Here is a 24,459-nt window from a genome sequence, read left to right as displayed (position 1 = left end):
ACAATGTAAAGAGTACATATATCAAACCAGTGTAAACTAAAAAGGTTGGCTTCTTCACAGTGTCTGTGGATCAATGCTGTCATTGAGAAGCAGAGCGCTTAGCAGAGTGGAATGCCAGGTGGGTGTCTGTTGTCATGGTGACCGCAGGTTAGCACGAGGGGTCTCAACATTCTCCAGGCTTCTTCTGTCCTCAGTAAGGAGCAGACAGCTGATTGCAGCAGGACCTTTTAGCTGGACTTTGCCAGTGGCAAAGTTAATGAAGCTGGATGACATGGAGCTGTGCTGAAGCTGTGATGGCTGTGTGTAGGAAGCAGCAAAGGACATTTTCAGTGACAGGGACAGAAGTCCCTCGAGCACCATTCCTGATGAATGTCGGCCCAAGTTGAGAGAGGAAGCAGCTTGTAGGGTGGACAGAAAGAGGAGTAAATTAAGGTTGCTGCCTCAAACAGTGCTGATTGCATCTGACTTGCTCTGTATGCAAGGGTTATCCAAACATCAAGCCTGTCAGAGGAAGGGTTAAACCCTCACAAAAAGCTGATTCAGTGCAAAGGACTGATTTGAAAATACTGCCAGCACTCCCTATATGCTGAATATGGAATTGTGTAGGGCCCCACAAACCCTTTTAAAGCCAATCAGTTGTTCTGACCCAGTACAGGGGCCCCCTCTTCAATGGATAGATCATGTCAAGCCAATCAACATGATGGTGCCTCCAAAATACACAAATGCCTCCAGCGCAGCCAAAAGAAAAATTCAGAAAACAAAGACAGAGAGCAGAAGTCAGGCTTCAGGTATGTCTCATGGAGTCCTTCATTGCAAATGAAGGAACTGATACAGATATTTTTTTAGCATTTCACAGGTGAATATTAGCCAATTTTGAAGCAATTAAGCTGCTGTTGACACACGGTGTGTGTTTTTGTGTTCCAGTGCGTGCATGTGTTTGGGCGAGAGAGAGATGTTTGTGTTGTTGTTGCAGTTTTCAAGGAACAATGAAATCCTTATCAGATGACTTAAAGCGGGATGTAACTTTTATGCAGACTGCATTTTTATGTGGATTGTTTTGGTAATGCTGCTTTTGTTATTATTAGGAAGAAATGACAAGTGCTCTTGCAACCATGAGAATGGACTACAAGCAAATCAAAGCCATTGAAGAGTCGACCAATCCACTGCTCACACGGCCACCAGGTTGTAAAATAAGACACTTTAAGAAACTCCTTCATACACACTCTCTCTCCAGAGACTTGGCTAGTTTATCTTTGTTCTGTCACCTATTCTCTCTCTCTCTCTCTCTCTCTCTCACTCACTCACTCACTCACACACACACACACACACACACACACACACAAACAAATAGAAAAAAGCTTTACAGCTTTAGGGAAACCACAGATTGCCCAGTTTTTAAAGATGAATGTTTTCATCACTTTATTTTTTTTAATTTGTTTTGAAACTTTTTATTTTCATTGTCTTATCTATTGCCTTGTTTAATTTATGTCCACAGAAGTTATAAATTATGTTTTGGATTTAATTTTGTCACTATAGATATCTGAAGTTTATCAGCTGACAGTTGCAGTGATGGAACTTTTGTGTAGCTCCTGTTCTGCCGCTAGCTGAGCCGACAGCATTGTAGCTAATCTAGAATCAAACTGGAATCACTTTTTATTGTTTGTCACATTTGGCCACACGTTTCTCATATGTTGTCTTATCCCTACAGTTATTTTGGCTGTTTTACTTAAAGGACATTGGAAACCTCTTTTCTTTACAAAGTAAGGAGAGCCCCTAAAGAAAATCTTGCCGAGGGTCCCATGTTGTCTAGAGCCGGCCCTGTTTGCAACATTTGTTGCATAAGGTTTGATGATTAGATGAGTTCTGTGCTAAGTCAGGCATGTGCCTCCACTGAACTGCTGAAGCTCTCCCACCTACCTTTATTTTGAAGTCTTTTTTTCCCTGAGTGGCACCTCAGTGAATTTGGAAAATATCTTACATGGCAGTCAAAAGTCCATCCTCTTAAATATGGTCTTCAATTGGCTATGTTGATTAATTAAGTCTGATGTGTGTTTTAACTGCTGAAAACAGGTTTAATTAATTTTCAGATAATTCTCCTTTACTGTTGTTAGCCTATATTATTTAAGTGGGAAACTCATAATGACAGGTATTTAAGTTTATTATAATATAATTTATTACAGCGTTTCCCCACTGTTCAGCTGCATTGTTAGAAACAAACGCCCAATTTTGAAAATACTTTTGGTGACTCAAACAATCCAACTGTGTTCCAATTTGTAAAACTGGGAGTGCTTGCTCAAAATGGTCTTGTGTTCCCACAAAGCCTTGTAGAATTGGGGCACCCTGGTGCACTGGTTGTTAAGATGCAATCAATATAACCTCAATGTCTGTGGTTTGTATTCAACCACACACTTTTATTGCATGTCATACTTTCTACCTGTTTCCTGTCTGTCTCTTTATTGCCTTACTATCCAAAATAAGAAAAAAAAAAAAAAAAAAATAGCACTTAATGGTTTCTAAAAAGAAAAATCACAAAAATTAATAGATGTATCAAGGTTTGATGTCACTTCAAAATTCTCCTTGAAATATGTGTCTTTGTAATAGTACTTCACCAAAAAATCATTTCAAGGTTTAAGAAACTATTTTAAAGTGTGTCTTAATGTGATCATTTATCAGCAGCTGAAAAGAGATTTCTGAGATGTAATAATAAAAACCAGAGAGGGCTACAGAAGCCCTGAGAGACAAGTGAAAAGTTTTTTTTTTTTTTTCTATCTTTGAAAACGAGTCCTGAAAGGCAACTGATGTAATACTCATATTGGCCATAATAGGGTGAAGTGCATCACTAACCCAGTTTAAATAGGACCAAAAGCATTCATGTTTTCTTCCATGTGATTTTTAATTTCTCCATGCACTCTAAACACAAGGTACATAACTAGTGTGTTAGCAGTATGTAACAGTATGTAAAATTACTGTCATGTCTTTCTTTCGGCAAGGAATGTATTTTAATACGTGAAGGCTTTCTGACAGAAAGGCTTTGGGAAGTCAGGTGACGTAATATAAAGAGGGACAAAGTCCATACATCAAACGGGTTGGGTCAAGTATAGGATTTTCACCCAGGAGATGCAAGGTGGAATCCTGTTTGACTTAGTTCTCTTATTATTTCCGGTGTTTTATTTATTTTTATTTTATATCTGGCTGAAAGGTGTTCTGGCAGATAGCCAGAAAAAGTTATACAAGTTATAAAATGAAGTTGGTAAAAGTCTAGCTAAATTTGACAAAATGTTTCATGCCATGGAGTTCATATTTAACCAATGTCCGTTTTTCCACATTCACCTCATAAAAACTCATAAGCCCCAGCAGTGTTGTAGTGAAGTAAATAGAATGGGCCCTCACAAGACAAAGGAAAATACCCATGGAGGTAAAACTAGAAAATTGAGAATATAGTTCTGTTAACAGGCAGTGCCACAAAAAATGGATTCTCCCCTACTCAACCACAAGAGCATTAGTGAGGTTCAACGCTGATGTCGGTTGATAGGGCCTGGCTTACAGTCCATCCCAAAGGTGTCTGATGCAGTCAGTGAGGTTTTTCCACACCAAACTGGGAAAACCATTTCTTTATGGAGCTGGCTTTGTGCACAGGGATATTGTCATGTTGAAACAGGCAAAGGCCTTCAACAAACTGATACAAAGTTGGGAGAACACTATTATCTAAAATATCTGTAGCAGTAAGCGTTCACTTCATTGCTGCAAAGGAGGCCTATAGTATATCCCAAATTTTAAAAAACAAGCCTTAGATCAAAAGTACTCAAACATATGCAGCTGAAGCAGGTCCAAGGGGCACACGGAGTGGTTACAAGGAGTGGATGATTATGAACAGGGACCACCAGAGACATCCCAGTGGAAGTCCCCTGCACTGTCGGAACACTGAGTCACAACGAGGCTTTAAGTCACACTGAGTCAGCATGTAACAAAAACCATTCAACAACTAAAGATCTCTGCTGGTACACTCTAAAAATAGAGACTGAATGAACAGCAGACAGAGACAACATCAGCTGCCTGTGAACATCACACCAAAACCACTCACAGCTCCTACATGCTTGTTACCATGGTGATGGCAGCGCATGCACTTTCGGTGGCCAGTAGCTTCCTCAAATTTTGCTACATTTTGTTTTGCTATATTTCACTTTATTACTGAAGCACATATAACTTATGATGAACTATGACAAACATACACTCATCAACGTCGGAAAAGGAAGCGCAGGGATAGGATTAAATGCAGCAGACCTTCAGATACTCTGCCCTCATTACCCTCTGGCCTGCAAGAGTAGCCAGACCAAACATCACAGCAACCAGTGTGATCGACCCACAAAGAGAGGGAAGAGAGCTGGGACAAGTGGTCAGCTAACTCAGCTTGGACCAAGGCCTGTTCCTCTACCCAGCCTACTTCTGCCTGATGTCTGATCGCAGGAAAATGGAACGGATGAGGTGGGACTCAGGCTCTGTCAGCAACAGGAGACCAGAGACTGTGGTGCCCACATCTATGCAGGCACCTGGCTCCATCACAACATCCCGGTTTGACCTTTGACCTCCACTCAATGGTCGGACCATCTTCCGTGCTGACGGAACATGTTAAGATGTCAACCATATTATCTGCCCTATATTTTGTGAGTAGCGTAGAGGGACTATATACAGGGACTACAATATTGTGTTGTATAATGATGATAAAATTTAATCTTGAATCTTGAAGAGGTCACTCTCATCTGACACCATCTTTGAACAAAGACAGGGACTACCATCTTGTTTTACACAATTCAGTCAGATGACTGAATTGTGGAATTGTGACATTGATCTGTGCTATTGGTTTGTGTTCAGGGCTGTTTATTATTATTATTATTATTTTTATTTTTTTTATTGAAGGCCTGCAACAGTTTTTTTGGTGTTTTTTTTTTTTTTTTAAACTGACCTGGGATATGATATTCTGTTCTGATGAAGCCAAAGTCAACAAAAGTGAACACCAATCAAGCAGTTATATTCAATACAAAAACAGTCACTTAAATATTCTGTGTCTCAAAAAAACACTGCACACTGTACTTCAGTTTACATGTGAACCCAAGGTGATTTCTCTGGACTGCATCTGGATTTAATCAGACATTTATCGCTCCAGGGTATAATTTTACATAACACCTTCTTAGTATAGCTTTCAGTACTCAGTATATAAATCTTTGTCTAATTTATCTTCCATTTGGAAGATATAATTTATCTAATGAAATGTCCGTCATTTGAGACTGAGCTAAATTAAGAATGCCTTTATAATCCATCCAGAGTGTCTTTGATGAGGACTGAGTGCCAAGAGTCCAACTGCATTTCTCTTTCTCACAAAGCTCTGGCACACTGAGTGACATTTTCCCCTACCTTTTTATTTTACTGTACTGACTGTTATTAAGTTGTATGTAAAATTGATTTTTCAGTATTTTAAAATATCCTCCAATCAAATCAAGTGCACCCAGAGAGAATTCAATTTGTAAAGTAAAAACCAGGAGTGGGAAAAAAATCCCTTTTCAGAGAGGAAAAGTGAATAATTCAAAGCTCATTCTTTTGAACAAGCTGCCAATAAATTACCGTGAGTCCAGAGTCAGAGAGACTTAACAGCGTCATCCTGCTTTCACTCTCTCACACACACACATGCACACATGCACACACACATATTTACTTTTATCACTTCTGGGGAAATTACATTGACTTGCACTCATTTCCTGGAGACTGACCCTAACCTTAACCACCGACCCAAAAATCAGCTTTTTCCCAAATGGGGACATGGCTTTTGTCCCCAATTGGACAAGCAGTCCCCAATTAACTGGTCTTTAGTCTGAAATTTGTCCCCAAAAGTAGCCTATAACAGATGCACACACACACACGCACACACACACACACACACACCACACAAACACACACACACACACACACACTATCGTCAGACATGAAATACACAAAAACATACAAATTTGCACCAAAACACAAGTTGGCACACATACACTTAAATATCACTTTAACCTTTTCATAAGCACCCCCCCCCGAACACTTAAGGGCAGGGGCCTTGTGGATAAACAGTGTGGGTGTGACAGTTATCAAGGTTTTGTGGAACTAGATCTCTCCGGTGTATGTGCGAGTGAAAAATACCGTGGGCAACTGCAGCCACAAACAAGTACATGTTACAGGAGCAGAGACAGGATAATGTAATGGTGAGGAAGAAGGACGAGAGCTGACGGCTGTGCGTGGATTACAAGACCTTAAACTAATGGGCTGCTAAAGATGCGCATCCCCTGCAACGCATCCACCTCAACTGGATAAGGCTGGGATCCAGCATCCTGCGGGGGAACAGGCTTGCTGTTCTCCTCTGAACTCCACACCTCTTGGGAGACGCCAGAGGGTCCACAGAGCTCCGGACATGTTTGGTGACTGGGTTGGTCATTGAACACAGTTGAAAGAAGTACTTAACCTGAGTAAGGGGCCTCAGAGAGCGGAAAAAAAGGGGGAAAAAAGAGAGTTCCAGAATTGCAATACTGCAAGTTGTAACTGTTTTGTGAAGGTTTAGATGTATAGTGTTCTATACTGTTCTATACTTTTTTATATCTTATGGGCCTACATTTGTTAGTTTGCTGTAAGTAATGAGTAATCTGGATGTTGATAGGCTGCATGATATTGTTTTAACACCTTGTGCATGTTTAACTGTCAAGATTTCAGCAGGTACGTGAGTAAACAAAAAGGAAAAAGGGTAAAGTTGAAATTGTATTAAGTATTATCTTGTTTGGCTCCTCCGGGGGTCAGATATCGAAAAGTAATGTTAGACGAGATGTGCGTTGAGTTGGTGAAGTAACAGCATCACTCTCTTTTCAGTCTGTGTACAGATGTTATGTTTAGTTAGTTGTTTGGATAATTGCATCCAGACTGTAGATTTTGTCAATTAGCATGGCTATTGACCGAGCTACCCAGGTTACATTGGCTTCAGCTGTATCAGCAGGTGTACAATGTTAGCAGTGTAGAGATGAAATTGTATGAATTTTTTTTCCAGTGTAGTAGTACAGCACACCATAAGGCATAAAAACTTAATGTTTGGCATTATAATCTTTCCTTCATCAGCTGTGGTAACTGATCCAGTACACTGAATGCATTTTGTTTTTATTTTATCAGGGGATTACCTTGCCCTAACAATATCTGGAATTCTGGTGACGATAACCACGTTCAAAATGGGGCAGCAGAGAGGAAAATAAATGAAAGAGATGAAGAAGGTAAGGGACATAGCATTCCACTGCATACAAACCTATGAGCACACACACTACAGCACACAGAAACACACATACCAACTCTATCTTCCTCTCCTTTGAGACAGATTCTCTCTATTTCTCACTCTCTTTTTCTTGCTATCTCTCACTTTTCCATTTCCTAAATATCTCACCCTTTCTCTTACCGTCTTTTTCTTTCACTCACTCATTCATTCATTTTCTCTGTGTCTTTCTTTTTGTCAGGTACAACAATGATGAGACAGTGTACTACAAACTCCACCAAACAGTAGGGGTGTACCTGAATATAAATACATTATTTGGATATGCAGAGATAATGCACCCTGAACAGATATGAAAAACATCAGAAAAACATTTCTTGTACAATTACTGCACAGCATGGAATGAGGATATGAAATAAAACTTCAGCAAGCAATTTTGATATTAAACTGAATTGAATGAGTGTGTATATAAAAAATGAAAACACAATGTGAAAGTAAAGTCTATATGTATGTGGAAGTGAATGTATGTATGTGAAAGGCCCAGAATTAATTATGAATTGCAAGACCCGTCGTACATACATTGCCAGTAACCCTTGCGTGTACAGTATGAACACAGACTCAAATACCTACTTATTCAGTTTTTCATTTTATTTCATCTTTATTTAATCAGATTTAGATCTTATTCGAGACATTTGAGAACAAGAAAACATTCATAATCAGATAAACACACAGTCAGCAAACAGAAATGACACAACTAAGAAACAATTAAGAATAATTACAAGTGTTATGTTCTTCACTTACAATAACAGCACTAAATGATGAGTTGAACCACGATATACAGTGTCTTTACTTTTCAAGTGCAAATTCAAAACACACAGGTGTCACTCTGCTGATGTACCACTTAAGATGTCAACAAGGTATACTGACACAGTTCAAAAATAGTGCCAATTGCCATTTCTGAACATGGGAATAATGAATTCTATTTCCAAATACATAACACAAGAGTTATGAAAAGCACCACATATTAAAGTTTTTATATTCCATTTAAAAGGTGCACATTACCTAAAACCAGTTCTGCCAAGGTTTGTGGGTACTCATAGGTAGAGTAAATGATTCTGGAAAAAGACTGATATTTGAACTCAACACAAAACAAATACACCACTCCCTTTCATGTTCCTTCAGAAGCACCAACCACCAAATTCATGGATGTCCATTGCCAAGCCAACAACACTAACAACTGCACTGGCTGACCATGAGAGAAATATGGCAGAATCCAAAGCGTTTTATATGGAGTGGAAGTGGAAACTCTTTATCATAGCTGAAGCAAAACAAACATTATATTATATAACGTTAGTTAGTTGTTTAGATAGTTTTTATAAAAACTACAGTGACAGAAGAGAGGACCGTAGGTTTGTAGCTAATCTAACAAGGAAGGTAACATTACCTCTCATAGCATTTCAAATTATGCTTCAATCCAAATAATACCACTGTGCTAGCAAACTTGTGTTTTTAGGTCTTCCCGGCTATAAAAAAGATTTGCATTTTGTACGCACAAATACCATTATATAGAACAAACAACCAGACAGCAAGTAATGTAACTAAAGTTAGCTAAGTTTTGGGTTAGCAAACTGTTGCAACTGTTGCTGCTATGAAGCTGACATGCAGAGAGGACAACATGGTTTCCCAGAGCCACCACACAAGCTGCGGAAAGCGATACTCACAACGATCCTGCTTCTATAGCTAACATCACACCAACAACATCTCTTGGAGAAACTACAATGTAAACTGAACGTCCGTGGGCAAGTAATTTAACGTTAACGGACACACAAATGTAGAACTGATACCTGCTTGCTAAGTAACCAGTTGGGATTAGCTATCACAAACATTAGCAGACCAGACAAAACAATACTGACCTATTGGCTCTGTGAATCATAGGAAAACTAATGTTACCCACATTGGAAGCAGAAAAAGAGCAACCTTTGCATCTGTCCTCATGCTTTTCAGCTCTCTGAGGTTTCTCCACCATTTCCTCACTGATGTTAAATGCGGCCCTTCCCCCTTGAATGATCATAGCACTTCTTTTTCAGTTTTTGTTCTTCTGACCTTCTCCTCTTTGGCTGTCTCTAGGCCATCTCTCCTTCTTTACAATGCGATTATGATGTCTCGTTCAGCATGTTAGCCTGGGCCAGATTTACCTTCTCTCACTCACACTGCTGAAGTAGTAATGGAGCAGCATGACAGTACAGAATGTCTCCACAATCCAGTGCAAACATTAAAGTTGCACAGTAGTTTTACGGTTTGAAAAGAACAGACGTCCTTTAATTGTATACAGCAAACCGAGTTTGATTTTCAATTTCAGTCAAATGTTGAATATGGATCTTAAATGACAGTCTGCTGTCCAGCCAAATTCATGAGTATTTATATGACTCAGCAGGATTGATGTGGGTACCATTCAAGGCTTTAATGGAGGGACAATCAGAGTGGAGGTGAAGAATACCATGCACATGGTCTTTTATGCATTTAAAACAAGTGTGTGATTAAGAAGTGATAATTGGAAGTCATCAAAGGGAGACTAAAGACAAATCAGAGTCTGAGATGGGATGGAGCCCATATAACATTGTGTTATCTGCAAAAAATGGATGTTGAAGTATGGAGTAGAAAGAATGATTTTACTAATGTACAGTGTAAATAGAAGTGGACCATGATTAGACCTCTGTGGCATCCCATTTCTGATGGTGACTGGGCCTGATGTAGAGCCATCAACAACAACAGTTCTCTCTGTAAGGTAAGAATTGACCCATTTGAGCGGGACATCATCTACACCAATGGACTGGAGTTCATTAAGTCAGATTTTGTAATCGAGTGTTGAGAGGTCAATGAATAGAGCAGCACAAAATTGTTTTTTTTTATCCAAGGTTGAGACAAGTTTATCAATCCCTGAAAATACAGATGTGACCCTGGTGAAAACCATACTGCTGTGGCTGTAGTTATTTTGGTAAGTCCATAAAGCCATATAATTGAAAATTAACAAAAGATTCTAGGATCTCTTCTAGTTTAGACATTGGATAGTAGTTGTTGAGATCACTGACCACAAGTTTTGTCTCGGGGTACCACCATGGCACTTTTCAGTGAAGTTGGAGTAATAGCTGTTAAAAAGGTTTAATTAACAATGTGTGTTGAATTCGGACATGGGGGCAGTAAAATGAAGACAATATGGTTTGAGATTATCTGCATCTGTGATTTTGCCTGGTTATAACCTTATCAGAGCTTTGTATCTGCACTGGTTAACAGAGTAAAAGAAAATTTTCAGCCAGAAGAAGAGGCTGAAGCATATGGGACTCTCTCTCTCTCTGGACTCTCTAATTGTCTACAGTTAAGTCTGCAGAGATATAATTAAATAAAATACAAGTGGACAGAAAATGATTACTAAAAGCTTCAACCATGGACAGAAATATTATCAGAAATATTACCAGATTCTACTTTGATTCGTGGTGGGAAATGAGATCTTTTCATGTTCTGAAGGGATGCTATAGTTTTCCAAAGTTTAGAGTAGGAGTTGTGACAAGAAGAGAGAAATGTCAGATAATAATATGATTTGGCCTTCCTAATCATACTGGTGTAGATGGTTCTCTGTTGCCTGAATGTCAACCAGTTTTCAGTTTTGCCACTGGATCTAGGCCTGTACCAAGCTGTGTCTCCCTGTTGGACAGCTGTGAGGAGAGCCAAGGATTATATCTGTTATTTACTCTGTTTTTTTTGTATGGAGCATGTGTAGTGAGGACAGATCACTTCTTTGTTTATTCCACAAGAAAAAATCAACAATGGATGAATTAAGTACGGACACCCTTAGGATCCACCAACTGTCCTTTTTACCCATTTTGCATTCCACTGAAAGATAAGGTGTCTTGCCAAGTGGCTCCTGACTTCACCTTGTTGTCTCCACTAAAGGACAAGGAGAGTTGAATAAACTTTCTCAAAAGTTTAGACCTTCCAAGTCACCTTCTTACCTACCACAATAAAAGTGCCAAAAGTAACATAGGCCAGGGACATCCAAGGCCAATGTTTTCATCTGATAATGAAATTAACAGCAGGACAAAAAGTATCTTAAAGACTTTTTGGAGCCAACATAGCTGTGAATTTCCTGAGGAGGACAGGACAAGACAGCAATGCCCATGGGACTGAAACAGAGACGTCATTAAACAAACTGTAAATGATCAGAAGTAAGAACAAAGTGATTAGAAGTCTTCCTCTCCCTTTTTCTCTCTTTCACTTCCTATTGACAAACACACCAACACTCATTCCTCTGTCTCTCAGACTCCTTATGTAAGTTTCTAAGGCTTTAACAGACTGGCCATTGAAGAGTTATTTTTATGTGTTTTTATATATTACCTTACTATGAGATTAAAGAAACCAGCTTATGGTGCTTATTAAACTCAAGTGCTTGTACTGAACAGAGGTGTTATTCTGCAGAGAATGCACCCAAAGATATATGGTTGTCTATCTGTGAAAAACAACCCCTTATATGGAAATGGCATGACAATTTGAAAAACCGTCCTTGGGTGCTGTGTAGTGTCTTGTCTTTTTCTACCTCTTTTTTTCTACAGATAAGTCATGAAGTAGGGAGAGTCAATCGTGTCCAGAGTGAAATGGAGGCACATACCTGAGGAGTGACGGAGGTCTCAGCCAATAAGATGGTCGCACCGACAATGTTATTTACTTTGTTTAGACTTAATATCTGCTGGACCAGAGAGAGAATAGACACTCAGACTTCGTGAACTGATGTGAATGCTGTATGTTTGTCAGGGATGCATAGTCTGGTCCAGAGCTCTGTAAGCAACCTCAATCTGTAAGACTCTGCTGTATTTTAATAAATAGATGTGAATTTAACTTTTTGCGTCCTGCATACTTCACTAAACAAATGTGCAAGTCCTGATGTTTTGAAGGATGGACTCAACACCATAAATTGGCATAGGCATACCAAAGTCACATCCTAATTGTTTTGTCCTTGTTAAAGTACTTGTTTGAAATTGGCACGAATATCTAATTAGACTAGACAGGAGGACTCTACTTAACCATATTGTTACTCAGATTTGTTATAGTTTAACTCTTACATGTCTATTAAGTGTATTAGACATCATCTTTTTAACTCACTAGTTTGGACAATTCCGAATACTTCCTTGATGTACTACACTGCAGTTATTCTTATATGAGTATATGCCTTTCTTCATATCCTATTTAATGTGAATTTCCATAAAAATTCCCGCTTACAATCATTATTGATTGGCTATAGTAATAAGGAAGTGTTTGAGACCCCATCACGTAAAACCTCGATTGCATTAATATATTCAGAGTAAAGTAAGTTTCAGAGCAATCCTTCCCGAAGTCCATGAAACAAAGGAAAATACAATTTGTAAATTTGGCAATTCGGCGCGAAAAGCAGTTTCTCCACCTGTAAAACACAGACCAGATGGCCTATTTTTATGGTTTTTCTCTTGAAAACTTTTCATTCTTTTGCACTTTTGATTTTGCTCGTTTCCTCAAGCATTCCTGCATTTTGCTTTTTCTCTATACCAAGCTGCGCGTATTTTGGTTTTTTTTTATCTTCAGTGGAAACTAACCTCAGTTTGCAGCCTAACTTAATATCTAACTGAATGAACTCAAGTGTATTATTTTTGTACTTCATTGCATCTCATTTTGTAGTAGTATGGATGTTTTGTCGAGTGGCCAGCGACATCACGTTCAAGACTAATGAGCTCACTTAGAGAAAGTGTAAATATTTGAGCTTATCCGATACCAGCTTCAGCGCGATCAAGAAGCCAGCAACTGCTGCATCATAACTCTCCTGCCTACTTGCTAAATCAACCACCATCAGCTTCATCTCCGCTCCATTCACTTGGAGTAAGGCCGCAAGACCAACTGGGAATCCTGACGACTACCCTCGTTGCCTTGGCGACCACTGCACCTCAGTGAACGACCCTCACTGGAAGGGGTTATTTTTTTTCCCACCAGAGGAACCCCAAGACCTGCCCCTACCCTGCCTCTGATTGGCTTACCCTGATTTTCTCACCCTGATCCCTATAAAAGGGATTCATCTTTTAGATGACACCGCAAAATAGGCAAAGCTTCACTTTTGTTGTCTTTGATAATAGTTGATATCAGATACTGTTTTGAAGTATAATTATTTTTAATCTCATCCATTCCCATTTGCATTCCTTTTCTGGTGATTCTGAATTCCACACCTTCTTTTCCTATTGCCTGTAATGCTGAACCACAAGGCAGGGGCTCAAAATCAGGAGTCACGCAAAAGATGGTGTAAAAGTTCTATAAAATCTTTACTGAGGGAAAGGTCAGTACACAGAAAGGCAGTCAGTCAGGAACAGGCAAACAGAAACCAGAGGACTGGGCAAAAGACAAGGCCCAAAAACCGAAACAAAGTCACAGGGAGAATACAAACAATAGGAAGAATGCTGGAACACTTGTTACTGGGGACGAACTGGAACAGAGAGAAGAGAGCACAGAGACTTAATACACTATGAGACACAGGTGCAACACATTAAGGTGGGGTAGACAATCACAAAGGTGGGAAACACATGAGGGCAGGAAGTGGGGATCTGATTTTTAGATTAACTTTTAAAAAAAGTTAAGAAATGCAAAATAAAACAGGAAATTCAACATGAAAACACAGAACAAAGAAAACATGACATAGGAGGCTGAGCTGGACATGATATTGCCAAGATAAGTGACCACCTCATTTTATCATTCAAGGATTAATTTTATTCATCTGTTTGATTTTGATCTGTTTATTTCATGTCCCTTATCATTAATTAATTCATTCAGTTATTCAGACATTTATTGATAATAAATACCTTCATTTATCGTTGAGCAGTTGTCCTGAGTGTCCTTTTGAGGCAGAAACAAGAGATCCCTTAACTGAGAGTTTAACTACCTCTGATTATATGACCGATTCATTTTAGCAATTTGATCAATCTGGATAAATCGTTATTTCAATAGAAAGTAGTGTCCTGTTCACCGACTGCAGTTAAATTCTTTATATTAACCTGGTTCTGCTACACATGTTTGTTGGCAGTAACATTAAAGGTTGTAAAAAGTTCTGCGGTGCCAAAGCTGGAGCGGTAATAGAGAAAATACTATCAATGACGGAGAAGCAAGAATCATTTAAAAACCCCAGAGTATTGAAATGTTTATAATTTCTTGTGTTGAAAATTTGAGACTTGGATTTAGAGATTTTTTTCACATCCATAAAAAGACATTACACATCCAGGGCGTACATTTGGGTATAGACTGGAGGGACATGTCCCTATCGATGTCAAGGTGTTCCTGAATTGTCCCTATCAATATATTTACCCATCTTAAATGAACTTGCCATTTTATCTCCCCTCTGTGTTACTGGTAAGATCTATGAAGAGCTGCAAAATCTGTGTATTTTCTGCAAAATGTTGGTTATTATGATAAAGAGTGAAAGACTGGAATAAAAGACTGGCAACCCACAACCTCAAACTGCATTAAGAATTGTTGACCAGCTGCAATAGCAGTATTGAAACAGTTAATATCTAAAGATTAAAGGTTTCAAATGTCACAGACTTGAAAATATCTTCACGAGAAAAAATTAACATCAGTTGAAATTATTTTTAATATCAGGGGTTAAAGTGGAAATCTGGAAGATTTCAGTCCTGGTTGATCTGGCAACACCTGTAGTTACTGGTGGTAACTGCAAATGTGGTTTAATACTACAGGTCACAGAATTCTGGGGGCAGCAAAACAAACTATTGTCATTTTAATAAAGAAGTCAGGCAATAATTGGCCTTCTCCCATTATTCATTGAGCAACCGCGATCTGATTTCATACTACACACAGCATGAGTCTGCGAACAGCAGGGCTTCAGTGAAAAGAGTCGGTTACCTTGCTGAGACATTGGAGGTGTGCAGCCTGTCGCCTGCAGCTCTTCATCTAACAGCTCACTGTGGCTGCTCCTTCTTCTTCCATTATTCCCTGCAATATTTCAAACTGATCTGCTGTCCTAAAATGAGGAAAATTACCATTGTTTTTTTTAGTAGACACACTTTTAGATCAACAATAGTGTTAAGTGCTAAGCTCACTGACAAACACATTGCATGTCCTGTGACTACTTCATAATAAAAGTCGACTGTTAAATGCTTTTAATTTGAAGCCGCAGCAGTAGGAAATGTTCGGGTTGCATTAGAAGAGACTTAATACAGAATTTTTTCCAGGAATGTTGCCACAGACACACAGTTCCTAATACTGCAAATATATAAATATTGCAATAATTTCATCAGTAGCCATAGTGTCAATCACCATTGCGTTTCCTCATTCTGCGATAGATAGTGACTTTACAGACAACTATTTAAATGGAAAACTTTGAGATTGCCACTTTAAGTGTGTGCAAATTTTTGATGCCTCCCAAAGCGAGAAGAACTGAAGCGTAAGTAACAGATGAGCTCAGATAATAAGAATGTCCTGTAATCAATCCAAACATGTATCTCCTTTGAAATTAGTTGGAGGAATATTTAATGCCTCCCTCCCCATTTCCATGAGTGGATCAAGAGCAGAGTTCTTACTGCATATGGGTCATTAAGATGTGAAAATTATTTATGAAGTACATTAGCCACATCTTGTCCAACTGATGTGTTTGTTAATGTCAGGCATCATTTTATTCTGAAAATCCTGTCAGCTGCAGCCTGAGCAACACAGACACGCAGACAGGTGAGCTGCAGGCTCTCAGGTGAGCTCTGATGTCATAGTGGAAAGATCTTGCCATTAGTTCAAAAGCTGAATGAAAAAATAAGACAAGTTTTTTTTTAAATATAATTTAAAGATGAAATTGAGCATCGCTGTGATTCTGTCATGAAACTCTTGAGTTGAGTTGCTCAAATCAAGAAACTGCAAAACGACAGAGCTACAGAATCTCGGGAGAGATTTGAAAATGGCTCACAGCAGAAGTTGGTTCAAACGGAGTAGAACACTGCCTACAGGGTTTTATACATTTATCGTCAGATTTTCTGGAAAATCTATCGCATCAAGATTTCTTTATTTAAAAAAAAATTAAATATCTGTTTAAAATCAGAGAAAAAAATCACGACACAGGTCCAGTTTCGGGCAAGTTATATCAGCAAACACATATTCAAGTAAACTTTCTGCAGAGTCAGGTTCTTTATGTGCTTATGTGTGCACATTAATGAGAAAAGAGAGACAGAGAACAGTGTGCTTATTATTTTGGCCATCTGACAAAAAAAAGGGCCAAAGGCAAAACCAAACCTATGCCTTTGGTACACATACACGTACGGCTGTACGAAGAGTTGTTGGGAGTGTGTGGCAGATTGGCTGCAGCTTTCAGGGAGGTGAGTTATTAAGATATATGTGACAATGGCTGCACCATGGGAGAAGGTCTTCACCATGGAGCTCACTTCAAAATGTGAATAATTAGGATGGATTTCCACTTTGAGGGAAAACCCTGTAGCAGCATCCTGGAAGCACATTAGCAGGATGTTGAGCAGCCTTCTGATAAAAACAAATTGACCCTGTATGCCAAAGGAGATACCAAGGAGCTCCTTTATTGTGTGTGAAAGACAGTGAACAACCCTTGCATCCATCACAGGTCACTTTCAGGTTATGTCGCTGAAAGCTGTCAACTCATTGGTTGCATAATGAAACATCACTGACAAACAAGGTCAAAGTTGAAAGTGACTGAACTTTGAGTTCAGGTGGAGTGGTAAAGTCATCGCAAAATGTTGTTTTAGTGGTGATTTCATATCAGAGTGAAATTTAAAACAGTTTTTTAAAATTATATTAATAAAACAATTTATGTTGACTAATGACAATTTTAATTTAAGCATTTGATTAGATACAAATGTGCATCATTACAGAATAAACTGTAAAGATGAAAAATTGTCATAACATGCACCTGCTTATTCATGCAATTATCCAATCAGCCAATCATGTGGCAGCAATGCAGTGCATTAAATCCTGCAGACACAGTTCAGGAGCTTCAGGTAATGTTCACATCAAACAGAATGGAGGAAAAATGTGATCTCAGTGACTTTGACCATGACATGATTGTTGGTGCCACACAGGCTGGTTTGAGTATTTTTGAAACTGCTGATCTCTCCTGGGATTTTAACGCACAACAGTCTCTAGAGTTTACTCAGAATGATGTGAAAACAGAAAAACATCCAGTTCTATGGAGAGAAACACCTTGTTGATGACAGAGGTCAGAGGAGAGTGGCCAGACTGGTTGGAGCTGACAGAAAGGATACGGTGACTCAGATAACCACTCTTTACAACTGTGTTGAGCAGAAAAACATCTCAGAATGAACAACACATCAAATCTTGCGGTGGATGGGCTAAATCAGCAGAAGACCACGTCTGGTTCCACTCCTGTCAGCCAAGAACAGAAATCTGAGGCTGCAGCGGGCACAGCCTCACCGAAACTGGACAGTTAAAGACTGGAAAAAGGTAGCCTGGTCTGATGAATCTGGATTTCTGCTTAGGCAGCAGATGGTTGGGTCAGAATTTGACATCAACAGCATGAATCCATGGACCCAACCTGCCTTGCGTCAACAATCCAGGCTGGTGGTGGTGTGATGATGTGGGGACTGTTTTATTTTCACACTTTGAGCCCCTTATTACCAGTCACTGATGGTTTGAAGAGTATTGTTGCTGACCATGTGCATCTCTTTAATGGCCACAATTGACCATCTTCTAATAGCTACTTCCAGCAGGATAATGCACCATGTCACAAAGCAAAAGTTGTTCAGTGAACTTCAGCGGCCTCCCCAGTCACCAGATCTGAATCCAACAACACACCTTTGGGACGTGGTAGAACAGAATGTGCAGCTGACAAATCTGGAGAAATGATGTGATGCAGTCGTGTCAACATGGAGCAGAATCTGAAAGGAATATTTCCAACATTTTGAGGAATCCATGTCACGAAGAATTGAGGCTGTTTTGAGAGCAAAGGGAGGTCCTACCCAGTATTAGTGTGGTGTTCCTAATAAAGTGCTCTCTGAGTGCAGTGTATCAATTTCTAACTGAATTCCTTAAGTTTTTAAAAACAGAATTATGTCAGTTAGCTTCCAATTTAACAACTAATTGCTGACCCTATTAGCTATTCATTTGTTCGGTAATGCTGTATACATTAATTCTGTTTGCCTCATACATCTAGTTTTCTTTGCAGTTTGGTTCATATTCCTCTGTCTTTGCCTGTGGTAATGTCATCCCCAGAATAATCTCTTGGAATGTGGTTTATGTTGGATACAACAATATCAGGGATGACAAGTCAAACATGAGAATTCACATAAATAAAACTCAAACTGATGCATTGTATTTTACAAGCTGTGCCCTTTAGTGTGGTCTCAGGGACGTGTGCACGGGTTCATGTTGTTGTTGTTGTTGTTGTTGTGTATGTGTGTGTTAATGTCTGTGTGCTTATCAGAGAGGGAAGAAATGAGAATGAATCATCCCCTCACTCTCACCATTCTCTGAAGCAGAGCTCTCTTGAGGCATAGCCAGAGTTCACTGGACACCATCCATGCATACAGTTCTTGAAGTGGTGTTTTTGTGTGTGTGTGTGTGTGTGTGTGTGTGTGTGTGTGTGTGTGTGTGTGTGTGTGTGTGTGTGTGTGTGTGTGTGTGTGTGTGTGTGTGTGTGTGTGCGTGTGCACTTTTTTTGGTGGGGTGTTAATGTAGACCTGGCCAAGAGGACAAACCATGCAGAGGAATAAAGCAAATGAAGTGAGAGAGCTGATGAGACACCTTCTTCATAGGCTGAAATTACAGAAGGTGAGTTATGAATTACAATAAGGTAGTCTGATTGAATGCACATGGCAGGCTGCTTTTAACTTCACTGTGTGTCAAAATATGTAGCAGAGAGTCTCAAACACATTTACCCCCTGTTCTTGTGCACAGAACAATACCGACTTTTCAGCAGACTGAGAACAAAGGCATGACAACAATAGAAAACAAGACTGAAGGTCTAAAGCCCAGCAAATGACCCCTAGAATTTGCAATGTTTATTGGTTCCCTCAGTTTGAAAATATTGGACAGAAAAGACAACGTACTTACTGTTTTACTATTCTTCCAGCCCTATAAGCAGTGGGGCTAAAAATGTAAGGTTTGTCCTGAGGATGGTGCTACAGGGAGGGTCAGGGCATCATTTAATCAAGAGTTCATCATTTTGGAAGTGTAAATGAGCTCATAAAAATTAATTACAATCTGCCTGTTAGACAATGAGAGATAGGGCCCTGTTTTTATGGCAGCACGAAAACCAGTGCAAGCAGCACTCTGACTGTATTTTCCTGACCTTGAAATTGGCTTTTCCTGTCTACACCAGTCAGCCAAAATATTAAAACTGGTAACTATTTTTAATGTTACGGCTGATCAGTGTATGTGGTATTTTTGTGCCCAACACAGAGGTTGGTAGGTTCATTCAGATGAAGCAGTGCAAAGTGAGTTGTTAGTATTTTTGTGGAATTTTGGTCTGAGACTTTGCACTAAACCATGGCTGTTTCTGGTGCAACCTCAGTCTGCTGCCAATCTGGTGATTTTGTCAACAAGAGCAAACTATATACTTGGAGCAAATGCGCAGCAACAACAGAATAATGCTCAAATCGTAAATAAATTCATTTAATTAAACCTCATCCAGTGGATGCGTTTAAAGTGGCATAAAACAACAACATTTAATGTTGTTAACGCAGAAACATCAATAAAGCATTTTTTCAATGAAAGCATTTATCTATAAATGAACTTACAGTATCTGTTGTCCAAAGCTGCTTTAAACTGTATGAAAAGTTTCTTCTTCAGTTCATTAAGTCCCTGCAGTCATTCATTTCAAGGCAGCAGGACAGATAAGTTGGTAAATCTACAGCCTTTGATTTGAGAAGTGCTGCGTCAGAGCACAGTGCCGTTACACACAGCCATTCATTCACACACACACAAATACACATGCACATACACACACACACACCAATCACCAACTGTGTGATCCTGTGATGGATGACCCACACTACCTGCTGAGCTACGACTGCCCCATTAGACTCATGGGCTGTTATTCGGAATTTTGCGTCAAAGCCTCTTTTCCAACTCAAAAAAAAAAAAAAATCTTCAATACAAAGCAAATTGTGCTGTTTCACATTTTAAGATATGATGTAACCATTTACAGTAGAATTATGACAGAAGTACCGTCAGATTGATGTGATCATGTTTACAGCTTCACTAAAAACTTCTTAAAATTACTTATGTCTTGCTGTGTGTCGATCTTTATCATTAAAATAATAATGTGATAAGCAACTGTTGTGATGCCTGTGATTGACAGCTGTTTCAGAGAAATGAGACAAGAGGCGTGACCGGCTGAGAGTGTACTTGTTAGTCACCACACTCTCTGGTTTATATTTCACTTTCCACAGCCTTTTGCACTTTGCGCTGTTGCACATACATGAACCAAAATAACAGATGGTCTTGGAAATGCCTGGTTAGCAGTCCGTGCACCCAAGACCTACCATTTTGCATTTGTTGTTGCGCTTGCAAAATAGATAGGACCCATATTGTGTAACATTTTTGTGTCAAAGATGATGATAGAGGAAAGCTTATGAAGAGTCAAAAATGGAAAGGGTTTATCCTCTGGGGAGCATGAATATGCTCCATACATTCCACGCTGATTTTTTATTCATGCATGTATTTGTTTGAGTGGTGACAGAGAGGTAGAAAGGATATAATTATTTTTCATTATAGGAGGTGTGGTCCTTTTAATTTTTTGATTTTTATGGAGATGGACGAGAACGATGTTAAATCTCATCACTTCTGAGCTTTAGTTTTCCTTACTGCTTTTTCTCCCTTTTCTTCTTTCAATTTACTGTGTTATTTTTTTTGCAGTTCCCCAGATGAAGCCCCCTGATTTTGTTGTTCCTGACTTTTCCCTACTACCACCGTTGCTTCAAATTTCATCGATTTCCTGCAAAACTTTTGACATTTCCATCAGCTATTGTACTTTGTGTACAAAGTACAATTACTAACTAGTAACTGTTGGGAAGGCTAATATGCTAAACAAAGAAGGTGAACATAGCAAACATTATACCAGTTAAACATCAGCATGTTATCATTGTCACTATGAAAACATTAGCACACTGACATTGGCGTGTAGCTCAAGGTCTCAGTTCTTCATTCCCTGGATTCCACAAGATGTTGGAAACATTCCTTTGATATTCTGGTTCATGTTGACATGGCTGCATCACATCATTTCTGAAGATTTGTCAGCTGCATATTCATGCTGCCAATCTCCTGTTCTACCACATCCCAAAGATATTCTACTGGATTCAGATCTGGTGACTGGGGAGGCCACTGAAGTTCACTGAACTCACTGTCGTGTTCATGCAACCAGTTGGAGACGACTTGTGCTTTGTGACATGGAGCTTTATCATGTTTGGAAGTAGCCATTAGAAGATGGTAAATTGAGGCCATAAAAGGATGCACATGGTCAGCAAGAATACTCAGATAGTTGGTGGCATTCACATCATGATTGACTGCTATTAATGGGCCCAATGTGCTTGAAGAAAACATTCCCCACCAGCCTTGACTGTTGACACAAGGCAGGTTGGGCCCCTGGATTCACCGACCCATTCAGAACCAGATGTAGTATTCTGCTGTTGTAGCCCGTCCACCTCACCTCAAGGTTCTATGCGTTGTGTATTCTGAAACGCTTTTTTAACCAAAAAAACAAAACGCATCCCTGCAAAACCTTGAATGATTAGCCCATGCTCTCTGAGCTACAAAACACCATAGTCACAGCTGTCATTAAGAATGTGTGTGAGAGAACAGGCCAAGACAATAAGGCTTTCCACTACAACACAGGTCAAACAGACAGTCTAAATAAAATCACTGGATAACTATCATAAAGAAGTTGTGGACTGAAAAAACAGAACATGAATCTAAAAGAAAAATGTGAGCAACTTCAGAAAAAATTCACTGAGATGGAACTAAAAGTCAATGAAGTTGATCATTACAGCCGACAACATAACCTCCGCCAATATGGCATTCCTGAAAAAGAAAAAGATAACACCCAATCATGAGTTCAGGATATCTTTTGAGCAGTGCTACCCGTCACTGAGTCCGAGATAGTTGTAACTACAACAGATATTGTCCACAGCATTGGCAAACCTGGGGATGGAGAATCCAACCAGTCAGTACGACCAATAATCATCAGGATCCTTTATATAACAGCCAGAGATATGTTATGGAGAGGATCCGAGAAGAACAACTACCTAAGGAACAACTGGCTCTTCTTCAAAAAAGATTTGACTTCAGCTGAGCTGTTTATGACCAGCTGTGGAGCCAGACAGGAGGTGAGGAGACAAGGCCTACTTCGTGGGGGAAAAGGCATTTATAAACGGGAAAGAGATTAAAATACACCGAAAGAAAAACTACAAAGTAAACAGTGATAAGTGGCAGTATTAGAGGGATTGAAACTTGGGTGTGATCGGCCAGTGAGCCCAGTCCCAGAACGCACATGTGCATGCTCCCAGGCCTACCCTGAATGACAGACACACAGAGAGGGCCGGTAAAAACTTGCATTTGTGGGTTAGGCTTATGGTATGCCCGATGGCCAGTCTGACTATGCATGGTATGCATCAGAAAATCCTCGATGCCTGGAGTGCATTGGAGAGCGCCTAAGTGAAAGCTCTCAAAAAACAAAACTGTCATCACAAACAAAGCATTATTTCTTACATTTAATAATCAAAGAATTCACAATAATCACTCAAATCTCTCATCAGCAGAGGGAGGCTGATTGCTACAGCTGTGGATTGCTACAATGGGGGGAAGTGGAATTGGGGCCGAAAGTTCTATTTACAAACACAGAAGGCAAAGCAGGCTTAGAAACTGAACTAAGTGATGTTATTTCTTTGTCTCTCTATCGATTTCCTCCTCTCAATTTAAGTAGTATTACAATGCAGCAGGTGTCACTGTGTGACCCGAGTGATTGACATCTCTCTCTCTCTCTCTCTCTCTCTGTTAGAATTAAATTAGATCTGCATCCAAAATAGGCAAACAAGCAATTTATGAGTGACTTCAAGGGGAAATAAAAGAACGCCAGGACATATAACATTAAATATTGGACAAAATTTATTTACAGATTTTGATTGTGACAAATGAGGTGCTGGTTACAATCAAATAGGTGCCGGTCCCAATCCGTGGAGGTCCCGGATCCTGTTTTAGCAGGATCTGGCTCAAATTGAGCACTGGATTAATTGTTTCATTATCTTGAGATAACGAAGCTTGTTTTCTTGAGATAACGAGATATATTAACCTGTTGTCAAGAGAAAACAATTTTTGTTATCTCAAGATAACAAAATAATTAACTTGTGCTCTCGATATAATGGCATTAAAAAAAAAAAAACTGCAAGTATGGCCGTTCTTCTGGACTCAGTGGTTAGAATCATTCATAAATTTTATTATTTTATATCTTGTAGACCAACGTTCCGAGTGCTTGATTCACAAAATTGTGCGAGGACACTCATGCTTAATACTGGCTTCACCACTGCTGTCAAATAAATGTATCATTTGATTTTGAAACAGTAGTCTCATGTTGTTGTTACATAGCCTTTCAGAGACTATTTCATGGTGAAATCAATGAATTTCATTAAACCTACCGTTAGATCTGCAGTGAATTGTTTGCAATTGTTTAGTCAAAACGCCACAATATTGCCACCTGCAGGATGAAAAAAATGCTGAAGTAGGCGTAACATGATGATAACCTACTGTTTTACGATATACAATGATTTGCCCTCTCACCATTTTCACTGTCCACTCAGTCAGTTCCTCCTGGCGCCGAGCCTGCTTTTAAGTGAATTTAGTAAAGTCTTTATTAAGACAGACGCATTTTTGATGGCCGTCTTTAAAGAAGCCACACAAAAAGAAGATTTACCGCCAACTCTTCAACAAGTTCTTATTGAATTGATCCCTAAACCAATTTTTTATGAAGCAGCTGACACAATGAAACCACCTATTTATGTTTAAAGTTATTACATTTTTTTGGAATTAGGAACCAATTCCTGAAAGTTTTCAAAACATTATATCACAGATGCAACAGCTCAGTTAAACTAGGACACGGTACAACTCTTAGATTTGATATTTGTCGTGGGAAAGGACAAGGCAAA

At 39.2% G+C, this 24,459-nt stretch overlaps 1 long non-coding RNA gene across 1 annotated transcript; it reads left to right on the top strand.

The window, feature by feature from the left end:
• The first annotated feature begins 1,084 nt into the window (after nt 1–1,084).
• LOC120783649 lies at nt 1,085–7,571 on the top strand. The gene is made up of 3 exons (XR_005706363.1): nt 1,085–1,182; nt 7,186–7,283; nt 7,521–7,571. It is a non-coding gene; the product is annotated as an uncharacterized LOC120783649 (long non-coding RNA).
• Nucleotides 7,572–24,459: the final 16,888 nt, after the last annotated feature.

The sequence above is a fragment of the Xiphias gladius genome, chromosome 22 (genome assembly GCF_016859285.1).
Source record: "Xiphias gladius isolate SHS-SW01 ecotype Sanya breed wild chromosome 22, ASM1685928v1, whole genome shotgun sequence".
Taxonomy (NCBI): domain Eukaryota; kingdom Metazoa; phylum Chordata; class Actinopteri; order Istiophoriformes; family Xiphiidae; genus Xiphias; species Xiphias gladius.
Note: the sequence above shows the minus strand (reverse complement) of the source record. Positions and strands in the feature narration are given on the sequence as shown.